The sequence below is a fragment of the Ammospiza caudacuta genome, chromosome 4 (assembly GCF_027887145.1).
Source record: "Ammospiza caudacuta isolate bAmmCau1 chromosome 4, bAmmCau1.pri, whole genome shotgun sequence".
Taxonomy (NCBI): Eukaryota; Metazoa; Chordata; class Aves; order Passeriformes; family Passerellidae; genus Ammospiza; species Ammospiza caudacuta.
The window spans coordinates 33,669,291-33,681,336 of NC_080596.1; positions in this window are offsets into that span (position 1 = coordinate 33,669,291).

Sequence of the window (12,046 nt, forward strand, 5' to 3'; positions counted from 1 at the left end):
AATTTCTTATCTCCTTCTCCATTCTGGTCTGGTCTGGTCTGGTTTGGTTTTCTGTTAAAAGGCAAATTTAATCATCAAGAGGGCATTCTACAAAATGGTAACATTAGCAAATTGCTAATTCCAGGGCTGGAATTACACATAGAGACAACTGTGTCAGTAATACCAAACAAAACACAGAGATAGGGAAGAAATGTCTCAAAATCTATTTAATTTAAATATAAAAATTAAATATATTTATTTTTACTTGCTCTTTTCAACTTATGAGGAATAAACCAAAGGCAAAAGTTTTGCTCCTATAGAATTATAACTTAAAGAGAATTTAAAGCCTTTTTCTTCTCCCTCTGACATTTTCCATTTTTTATATATATATATATATATATATATATGAGATCCTCAAGTTCCAAGTAAGCACACTTCCTTTGGCTGTGGCTTTTCCAGAAGCAACCTTCAAAAAAACCTGCATAAAAGAAAATGGAATGTAGATGAGTCACTCATGAAATTAATACTGGATTTTTACTTGAAATCCAAAGAAAAAAAAAAAAAAAAAACTACTTTATTTTGGTGTACCTCTTGATGCATCCATTCTTGTCCAGCTGGATGCCATTTAGAATCACAACCAGATTGCCACAGGGCATTCTGACAAGGGGTATTTAAAAACCCATTAAGCTAAACCTTTAGAGCAGCTGAGTTTATGGAATTAAATTAAGAAGGAAAAAGGCTCACTTCCAAATTAAAAGAGGAGAAAAAAGAGCTTACTTTAAAATTGTTCAAAAGAAGTTTATACAGGAACATTTGACTGGTCTTTTTTGTCATTATTATTTTTATTATTGTTTTACAATCGTGGGCAACTGGTGTGGGGGATAGATTGAAGCAAAGGGAAGAGGAAATAAGCAAAAGTAGTAACGTGATCCTGTTAAATGGACATGTTTGTAAGGCAGAAATAACATTGGAATTCAAAGAAAATATGCTCAAAGCTGGCTATTTAATTTTTAATAATCCTGTATAAAATCTCAAATTTATAACGATTATTTAAGTCACTAAATACCCAGAAATCTGTTATTAATTGATAAGTATTTATTTAAATGAAGGAGGAATATTAAATTATTCTTTTCATGAAGAAGCTATGGTTATATACTGCTTTACAAACTTTGTATGCAAGATATTTTAGGTAGTTATTGCATAAAAGGCAAGTCAGTAAAAAAACAGAAAGATATGATGGAGTCAAAATCAAATTTTATTCACATATGATTTTCTAGTGAATTTCTAGTGCCAGAAATTTGATCACATTTTCTCCTATAATATTTTTGGATAATGTGGAGAAAAGAGCATTCCACAGGCTCAGATGTAGAACTCAGACAATCCAAACAAAATGATATCTATAAAAAAAGCAAAGAAGATCTGAAAATACAGATTTACAAAGCTGGCATCGTTACCCTTTGTCACCAGGAGTTTCTCTCATACCACATTGGGATTACAGTCAGAGATTTCTTTGGAGCATCTTCAGCCTCACCCTTCTTGATTTTATATTTTGTATTATTAAATAACTTTTGTCACAGAGGTTTCTGCCCAGCAGCAGGTAGTGTATAACCTCTGTTTTTTTTAATAAACAAAGGAATTCGCAGGAAGAAACTTGTCAGGGCCAGCCTTCATTAGGACAGGCTGCATATGGAGAAAGGGGAGTGGGAAATGTAATATTTCCCTGATGTAATGATACATCAGAGGGAAATAATGGTGTTCAGTCTCTGCTCTAGAACTTTGAACAGACTCTGCTAAGTACCAAGGGAAGCTATTGGCCCAATAAATTGAAAATTAAAAAAAAAAAAACAACATGGAAAACATGAAAGGATAAAATACCAACAAACCACTGAGCTTTACAATGTAATCGAAAAAAACCATGTATTTTATTTAGCCTTGATATTTAGCACTTCACATTAAATCCTCCACACTTATTTGAAAATTATATATTTATTCTAAAGTATATGTAAAACTTTAGAATATCCATTATTATTGCCAGAAAATGTTAAATTAATTTGTGATGCTGGCTAAAAATAGTCAATGATATGAAACTGAACTGGCACTGTTTGAAAATTTTGTTAGCTATGTCATTGAAATATATTTCAATTAAACATAACAGGTTGAATCTCATTCACGATATGAAATTTCTTTGCTTTTCATTATGACTCTCTGTGTGAAAGCAAGTGTGTCTAGGCCCACTAATTTCAGAAGCTGCATAACTGGTTTTTAATTTCATTCAACTCATTAAGTGCAGCAAAAACAGTAACTCATTTCTTAGTATCAAAAACTAAAGTATGGAAACTCTTGGAAAAGCTTAAACTGGTGTATGTCATGTCACCAACTTCAGACAAACTTCAGTTCTGTTAGTTATAGCTTAAAAGAGGATGTGGAAAATATGAAATATCAAGTATCCATTTTTCATTTTTAAACTCATTTTTGAGTATTCTCTTTCATTATTTTCAAACAGGAACTTAGCTCTTTATCTCAAAGCCCCCTTCTTCCAGATCCTGACTTGCATATAAACAGCAGCACAACATGCAAACACACCAAAACAATTTAAATTATCTGTCAAATTCAACCTTTGAGTATATGCCCTCTTTTCCTTTTTTCCAGTAGAACTATATTTCCCTTCTTTAAAAATCATCTCTACATCTCCTGCAAAAAGCATTTATTGACTTTTTATGCCCCTAGTTTTACTATAATCTCAAGCCTACACAATTCCTCATCTACTCAGTTCTCTAATATGTTTGGGATTATAGACAAATTAAATGAAGACAAGCATGAAGTGAAATTTTCTTTTATAATGACACGTAGATTTTTTTATACTGTGCCTTACAGGGTTCCAATAAATGCCTAATTTTAATGCCTTGTATGCTGCCTCCATTAAAAAATAATTAACAGTATTTGTCTAAATATCAATTTTTTTTAAAAAAATAAAAATATATCCCATCTAAACCTCTTCTTTATGAAGTTAAGCTTCCATAGTTGCTGATTGTTTCCATGCATCCATTTCAGAGCTTATCTTTTCTTATCGGAGCACGCTGCTGTGGGTGTTCCACGGCTGCGCGCAGCTTTCAGAGGCAGGGACAGGAGGCAGCGAAGCGTAGAGAGAAAGGCAGCAGAGATTCTCACACGACTGACTCTGCTCTGCTTTTCATTTCACGTGGAACATCCCACGATAACCAGGAGCCGCACGACACGCACACCCATATTTCACTTTTGACAGCATCAGTATTTTGATCAGAATATTTAAATGCATCCAAGGAGGCTGGGTCCCCGGTGACCTGCGGCGCGGTGTCAGCACGCCTGCTGCTTGCTGGCGCAAGAGACTCAGCTGAGTAAATACAATCTGGTATTTTCAGCAAAGGGAAAATAAAGCAAAACCAGGAGGACAGACAAGTGTATTGGCACTTGGGACATATATTAGGTCGAAACCAGGGAGGCTTTTTTCATATGTTTAAAGTGTATAAAAATCAGATATTGGTATGAATGATGGTAGGTAACTAACTAAGATAAAGAACTAAGAAATAAATAACTAACTAAGAAATAGCTAACTTGGTTCAAATGATGAGATTTTAAACCTCTGGATGTCTCATTCACAAAAAGAGGGAAAGACATTAAATTCTTAATACTTTTAGTTAGACTAATTTCCCCCTACACCATTTTAGCTACAAAGCAAATAGACAGTGAAATATCTGCAACAAATTCAGGATGAGAGCCTTACTGCCAGCTGTTTCAGGGGTCACAATTCATTTTGAAGCCACTTATTTTCTCTTTAGAGTGTTAGCAGACATCTGGTTGAGACCAAAACAGGACTTACTTCATCACAGAGAGCATTCAGCAAATAAGGCTACTGTCCCAAGGAGCCTGTCCTCTAATTTATCAAAAGACACAGCAAGTGAGAAGGAAAACAGCAACAGCAACATTAAAAATGAAGATGAGAAATAATGATAAGCACAGGTAAAAGTTAGAGTCTCTGACAATATTATGAATTATATCTAAGGCAATAATTTACTATGTACTAGGATATGCCACAGAAACAAGTAGAAAAATAATGTCGAGCACTGTTTTTCATCTGTGTAACATCACTGTACATCTCTTTCTCTTCTTAAGGACCACAGCCTGAGCACTGAAGCAGCAACCTCATCTTCTACCAAAATGACTTTACACAGTCAAGTAAAAAAACTAATTTTCAGGGATAGTGAAGTAATAATGCAAGTCTTCCTACATTTTTACAATCAGATATGACAAAGTCCACTGTCTTTGCTGGAAATTACCTTTATCATCCTTTGCCAGACTCCTGAGAAAGAGACTTTACATAGTGACATATTCAATCTCATTTGAAGGAATGCTTCAGCCATTTCTCATCTCTGGTGATCAGTTTTTCCTGCTATCTGCATCATCAGATCCTTGCCAACACTAAGGGAATTTCTTGAATTTGGACCATTTTGCATTTTCTGTATTGCTTACCTCTATTATTGTCACATTATTTTACGGTGCAGCTGAATGACAAACTGCAGAAGAGTTAAATCGACCTGGAAAAAGAAATCTTGACCATCGAGGGGCTCACCAAAGGGAAGTCCAAAAGTTTTTGTGGATGGGCTGCATGACATGAAAACCTTACAGGCAGCCTTGCATAGGTGCAGATATTTGCAGTTTTTCCACCATCACTGGCAGTGGGAAACTGTGGGAACTCAGCACATCCTTTTGGATGTCCAGAGTTGCCAAGAACCCCGTCAGGTTGATTTTGATCCTTGCAGTGAATTGCCAGCTTTGTATGAGGACGTGAAAGTCACTCACGTTTGAATGGTGTAATAATAAAGTATTCGCAGGGTGAAAATGTAGATTTTAGGATTTTTGTTATGGGGGTTATGGGGACAAGATGGAGGAATCAGGGCGTGTCTAGTCCTTCTTCTTTCTTCTTCTTGTTCTCCATTTGCTGCAGTGATGTTGGCACTTTGGGATTGGTTTAGGGTAGAAGTGCACTGTCTAACATAGGTGATAGGTATTGGGAATTAAAAGTAAATATGATATACATAGTTTGTAGTATAAAAAGACGACACCGCCTTGGGGGTGGTCAGAGTGCCTGTGGCTGCCCTGCTGAGCAGATCTCGGCTGGGCAGAAAGAAAATTTTATAGATAAGAATTAATAAACAACCTCAAGACCGAAAAGTGAAGAGTCCAGACTCGTTCTTCTGTTTAGTAATGAATATATTTCTTGATTTTTTTAAGGATGAAAAATACACTGACTTTAATGCAGAAAATAATTATAACCATTGTTAGAAAAAAAGTTCAAATAGTTAATAAATAACAAAAATATACAGATCAAAGAGAAGTGAGGTGAAGAATAATTACAGCATTATGTAGTCAACAGCAGAGTAGACCTTTTCTATGACTAAGCAGGTATAAAACCACCCTACTGCGGTCCAAGTTAGTGCCTTTAGTGAGTTAAAATGTAAATGTGTCTTTTTCAATGTATTTTCTTGTTTTGTCTTCTTAACATGGAATATGCATACATAAAGCTTCCTGGAAAAATAGGTAAATTAAATTTACTTTTGCACTTTCAATTAAGTACTTTCAGAAGTCTTATATTTTTCTACCTGTAAATGAATCCAGTTCACCTGGACACATGACTTTTTTGCATAGGTGATAAGAGAAAGTTGTCTTTTACTAAATTGTGACTAAACAACTTCTACTTGCTTATCCAGTAAGTCTTTTTCAGGATAGCAACAGTTGTTCCAGAATTGTTTTTATTCTGATTTTAAGATAAGAAGTTTAGGAGTCAGAAATGAAAAATAAACTTATTGTAGGAAAGATAATCCTTCTTATCCAGTCTGTGATAAAGAAGTTGTAAAATTCTCTGCTATACAAGTTTCTCCAGATTCCTGAAGGCTTAGCCTTTTCCCTAATGTTCATCTGTTTAACTTAATAAAGAAGGGAAGCTTTAGAATCACAATATTTTCATTATTAATCATCCAGACTCAAAAAAAACCCTTTATCCCCTCAACATCCCCACCCCCTTTTACATTTCACAGTTTTGCTTCAGTTGCTGTTTTTTTTCTGGCTTCCTTCGTATTTCTGACTATCTACTCTTACCTTCCATACAGCTCCAGTCACCTGCTAAACCATGTTAATGCATTGGAATTAACACAGGCTCTCAACTTGAAACCTCTTCTCCTCTGAGCTGATTTCAAGCTCAGGTTTCAGGTTTCAAGCTCAAGTTTCAGGTTTCTTCCACATGGCCTATCGTCTAATGTTTTCCGAGTCTAATTTTAGCTCAATTTTTACCACAAAAATTTTTACCACAAAATAAAAATATAAAAATGTGGCATTCACATCCTCTTTGACCAGAGAGAGACATAATTCTCTCTCCCAGGATGTTTACTGGAGAAGGCAATGAAAAAGCTCAGAGAGAGGAGAGAAAACAATTCTTATCTCTACTTGCTGCGCCTGTTGTTTGGCACACGTGGAATGTGTTATGGAGATTGTTTAACAAAAGGGATTTGTTAATTGGACTCTGCTGATGGCTGTTTTTGACTGATTTGCCAATTGGGTCAAAGCTGTGTTGTGACCATCTGAAAGGGTCATGGGTTTTATTTAGTATAGTATAGTACAGTTTAGTATAGAATTAGTATACATTAGTGTACTGTATATGTAGTGTAATACAGTATAGCTTAATAAAGCATTTGTTCAGCCTTCTGATGAATGGAGTCTGTATCACCCTTGGCTGTCCCTGATACCCATTTGGTGATAAAAAAACCTCAAAGTACTCCTGAAAGGATGTAAGAAACAGATCTGTAGCAATTGTGGAAGGTAGAACAATACTTTTGCAGATCAAGATTGATTCATCTTTGGTTTGTAACATGTCACTGAAAGAAATGTGAGAAAATAACCTATCGTAGCTTGAGTTAGTAACTTCTTTTCTGGCTTGGTTTGGTTTGAGGTTTTGTTTGGTATTTTTTGTTTGGGATTTTTGTTTGGTTTTGTTTTGGTTTGTTTGGAGAGGCTTTTTTGAATTTTTTTTCAGAGAGATTTCAATTTTCCTATCCTACCTGACAAAATGAGAAAGGATAGCTGGAGGATAGAAGTAAACATATTGTTCAGGACAGGAAAAATAAAATAGAGCACCATTCTGGCAAAAGAACTGTTGCTCTGTTGACAGTAAGTCTTACCCTCTTTGAAAACCCTGACTAGCAAGTTAACAAAAATAAAATTTTTTGGGGTGCTTCCTATTTAGATGTTGTGTCTCACTTTTTTTCTAACCACTTCACAGGGAATCCCAGACTTTCCTGCATGGGAAGGAATGTCTGTCTTCTTTCACCTACACTTGGATTACTGAGTTTGCACACTCAGGCATCACACTGCAGTGGTTTTTCAGCTTGTCTCTGCACTGGGTGGAATAAGTAAGGAGTGAGAGTAAATAAGCAATTATGAAAAAAAGATTACAGGCAAATTGAAGCCTTATGGAATTAGCACATTGGCATGTGTTCTTAAGCAAGTTGCAGAAAAAAAAAGAAAAAGAAGCACTGAACCTTTGTGTGGAGATGGGAGAACTACACACAAAGCAGGGAGGAAATATCTGGTGCTCTGAAGGGGCTGAGGAAAATTTCAGCAAAGGAAATGGATGTGGAAGGCTGCAAGGATTCCCTGAAAAAAGTGGCAATGGAAAGATTGTATGCAAAGGATTTGAAGAGGGAGAAATGCAGAGGGAGTGATCATTACTGTATAGAACCTGGCAAAAGGGAGTAAAAAGCCTGTACCTTTCAATAGGTCATTTATGTTTACCAAAAGGCTGTGATCCTCAATCACTTTCTATGTGAATATGCCAGTGACATAGTGGGTTTACTTTTTCAAAATTGATGTACAATTATGCATGGAATTTAGGGCACCATATTCCTGACAAGTGGGATTTTTTGATTCTGAAGTGTAATTAGATCCATCCAATATTCAGGTGTAAATCCGTTTTCCCCTTTTAATATTTGTACATTCATTTGTGGAATCAGTGGATGCAGCAGGCTTTTATCCAAAGGCAAATTAACATTATTAAAAAGACTAAGCTGCCATAGCCTGGAAGGACTGTTTGAAACCACAGAAAACTAAATAAGCTTCACTGTTTATTCATTGAGGTCAAACCTGCAGGCATGAAAATTGTATTCAATTGCATCCTTAATTTTTAATTTCTCAACTATCTTTCAATACATTAAAAATCACACTATCTTTTTTTCTGGAACAACAACTATATACATATATAGTAAAAGATTATACTTGCATGTTAGAATATTTAAAACTTTAAAAAATATTGGCCAAGAAAGTGATTTTGATAAACAAACAAACAAGGTTTCTGTGACAAAACAGAATCTGTGCAAACCAGTTTTGATTGACATCTCGTGAAGAGATTTACCTGCCTTAAAATATAAAAAATATGAGCAAAGCAACAAAGTTCAGTTCTGAAGATATCCATTCTTTTATGACTGGCTCCAACAGAAAAAGAAATACCTTTCTTTTTACCTTTTAGACTAGTCCTTGTCACCTGCACTCCATCTTGCATCAAGAAAAGAAAATGACTGGAGTGCAGCAGGCATAAAAGCAACTGCATTTTGTGTTTTCACTGCAGTGTGCTGTGTGAAATTTCTGGGGTCTCTTTCATCGCTAAAGGAATTGACTTAGAGATCGTGACAGCACTGCAGCCTTTTTTCTCCCATCAAGCACATCAGAGTTATCAAACAGCAGATTTGAGATTATGGCTTTCTGAAGAAGAAAATGAAACCCTTACAGAGAAGCAGATGCTACAGCATTAAACATTCCAAGTGTACACTGTGCTGTGCATGGCCAGTTGTAAGGGGAAACGTTTTAACATTACACACTGGTCTTTGGTGTGGTGTCACTGCATAACAACACCTGCCTTTCCTCCTCTCTCTGCAGTATTTGCTACAGCCACCCCACATACCTATTTACTGACACTCTCTGCTCCCTGTAAGTAGCTTTTGCTGAGGGAATATGCATAGTTTTCTGTTTGTTTACATGCACTAAACACTTCATAAGCACAGCTGCCCCTGAGCACAATTCAATTTTCTCAAACAACCTTAGTGCTTGAGCTACTAGTTACTGTAGAGATCATTTTCACTGCTTATTGGAAAAAAAAAAAAAAACAAACAACAAAGCAAACCCAAAAAAACAAAAAACAACACAACAGATTTATATTAAACCATAATATTTTGAGCAACTGTTACAATGGGGAAAACTCTATGTATGAAAGCATGTAGGAGGGAGACAGCTTACCATTGTTTTCAATAGTCGTAAGGAAATTATTCTGCTACCTTTTTCTGTTGTAGTGATATACAGAAAAGGACATTATTCATAGCCCAGCATAGCCTTGAAACAATTGATATTTATAAATTCTAATTTCATCCATGCCTGGATAAGTGCAACAGAAATTTTCTGCCATATTATGATCTTAAATGGGAGTTTGAGCCAAGCCTTATTTAAATAAGATGAAGAATACTACATATTCATTTTGTCTCAAAATTTCACATCATATTATTCATGCTTGTACTTTTTAAAAAAATAATATCATGTATAGGTAGTGTAACTTAGGAAATAAATATTTTAAAAAACTTCATTATTAAAAAAAACCATTATTCACCCTGCACATTTAAAAGAAGACCCTTCTCATTATATCTGCACCAAGCATCAGGCTAGAATAATCTAGCCTGATGCTTGGTGCAAATCTGACTATAATGTTTGAAAATTATATGCTGCCCAAAGTAATCTCTGGAATTCTGTCAAATGAAAACCTGTCTGTTAAGGGATGTTAGAGCAGCCCTGGCCCAGGTCTTCCTGCTTTGCTCAGCCTCTGGAGCCCAGTGCATGGCAGGCCCAGGCTGTGGGACACAGCAGCTCCTGATTTCCCACTCCCAGGTTCAACCCACAGCAAAGCTCCAGTCTCTTTCACCAGGCAGCAACTGACAGAACAAGAGGACACAGTCTCAAGCTGTGCCAAGGGGAATACACGTTGGATATTAGGAAAATTTTTTTCATAGAAAGAGTCATAAAGTTCTGCAATGGCTGCCCAGGGTGGTGGTGGAGTCACCATCCTCTGTCTGAGCCAGCTGGGCTGAGATTGGCCATTAATTACAAACATCCAACATGGGCCAATCACAGATGCACCTGTTGCATTCCACAGCAGCAGATAATCAATGTTTGCATTTTGTTCCTGAGGCCTCCCAGCTTCTCAGGAGGAAAAAACCCTAAGGAAAGAATTTTTCATAGAAGATGTCTGTGACAACTCTCCTCCAGTGGATGGCACCCAGTTCTTGCAGTGCTCACACATGGGATGGACAGTGAGACTGTGCAGAGACCTGGTTAGGAAAAGGTGAATGAAAGATGGGACAGACTGCTGTGATCAGGCACAGGGCTTAGTCCATAAGCACAGCAGCCCTATTTGTATGGGACCAGCTCTTTCGTCCCACTTTTCTGCTTTGTTTCTCCCCATTCCCTTTCCTTGCCTTTTCCCTCATCAGTTTGCCTCTCCTCCTCCTGTTTTGAACCCCAGGTTTCCATCCTTGCTGGCTGCAATACCCCACATGCACTTTCCTGGTAGCCCATGGGACTGATTCCCTGATACCTCATGGGACTGACAAGGCTCTTGGTTTCTTGGGTTTGACTCTACCTTAGTCCATGAGATTTGTGCCACTTTGTCTGTTGTGGCTTAACTGTTTTTCCTTATTATCCCATCTCACAAGGTCCTCAATTATATTATCCCATCTGACAAGGTCCTCAGTGAGATAATCTCACTGAAATAAGCACTTCCACATCCCACACAAAGGAATAAAAGGTGCGTCATGTGCTTGTGCTGACACTGTTTGCTGGCATCCAAACATCACAATGGAAGATGTTGCTCACTTCGACTGTAAAGAACAAAAAATTGGTCCTGGAAATTGACACACAGATAAATGGCATTTATGGGGAGATGTGACTGTGTTCACAGGGGTCTTAGGATGAAGGAGTAGACAAGGATCTGACTCCATGTTTCAGAAGGCTTGATTTATTATTTTATCATATATATTACATTAAAACTATACTAAAAGAATAGAAGAAAGGATTTCATCAGAAGGTTAGCTAAGAATAGAATAGCAAAGAATGATAACAAATGTTTGTGGCTCGGCTCTCTGTCTGAGCCAGCTGGGCTGTGATTGGCCATTAATTACAAACATCCAACATGGGCCAGTCACAGATGCACCTGTTGCATTCCACAGCAGCAGATAATCAATGTTTGCATTTTGTTCCTGAGGCCTCCCAGCTTCTCAGGAGGAAAATCCTAAGGAAAGGATTTTCCATAAAAGATGTCTGCAACAGGGAGAAATCCTATGAGAAAGGACAGGAGCAGTGAATTGATGGGTGAGAACTGAAGCGGGCTGTAGGGGAAGAAAGCTGACATTCAGACTAAGGAGAAGCTGGGAAAATGATGAAGTCACTATGAAATAAACTGTAACCTTCTCATTACAGTGAGAATCCCTCCAGATCCCCAAGTGAAACCTGTTACTCCAATGTTCCCCATCAGCAGGGTAGACATGTGAATTCCCCCAAAAGCTACGATTTATGACTGCCAAAGTCTTGATACACTCAGAGGATGAAGATGGCAGCTCGACATCTGCTCTGACAGCTCAAATATCAGAGGCCTGGTTTAGTTATTTAAAGACTCTGGAAGTGTTGATTTTTTATGTTCCTTGTTTGGATATATGTCCAAAATGTATATATTACACAGTTACGTGATATTAATATAGCCAATAAACATAAATATAACAAAGTTTTCTTTCTCAATCATACATATAAGCGTATTCAAAGATTTGCAGAAAATTAATTTTAAAGTGACAGTAAAACTGAGATAATGTCCCCAACTAAAATTTAATCTCATTGCCTATATCTGTTATTAAACTACTTGCTGTTGTCAATTGATATCCCATTCTTCACTTCAGAAAATCACTCGTATTTTCACTATCTCATTCCACTTTGAAGATTCATATATATCTTT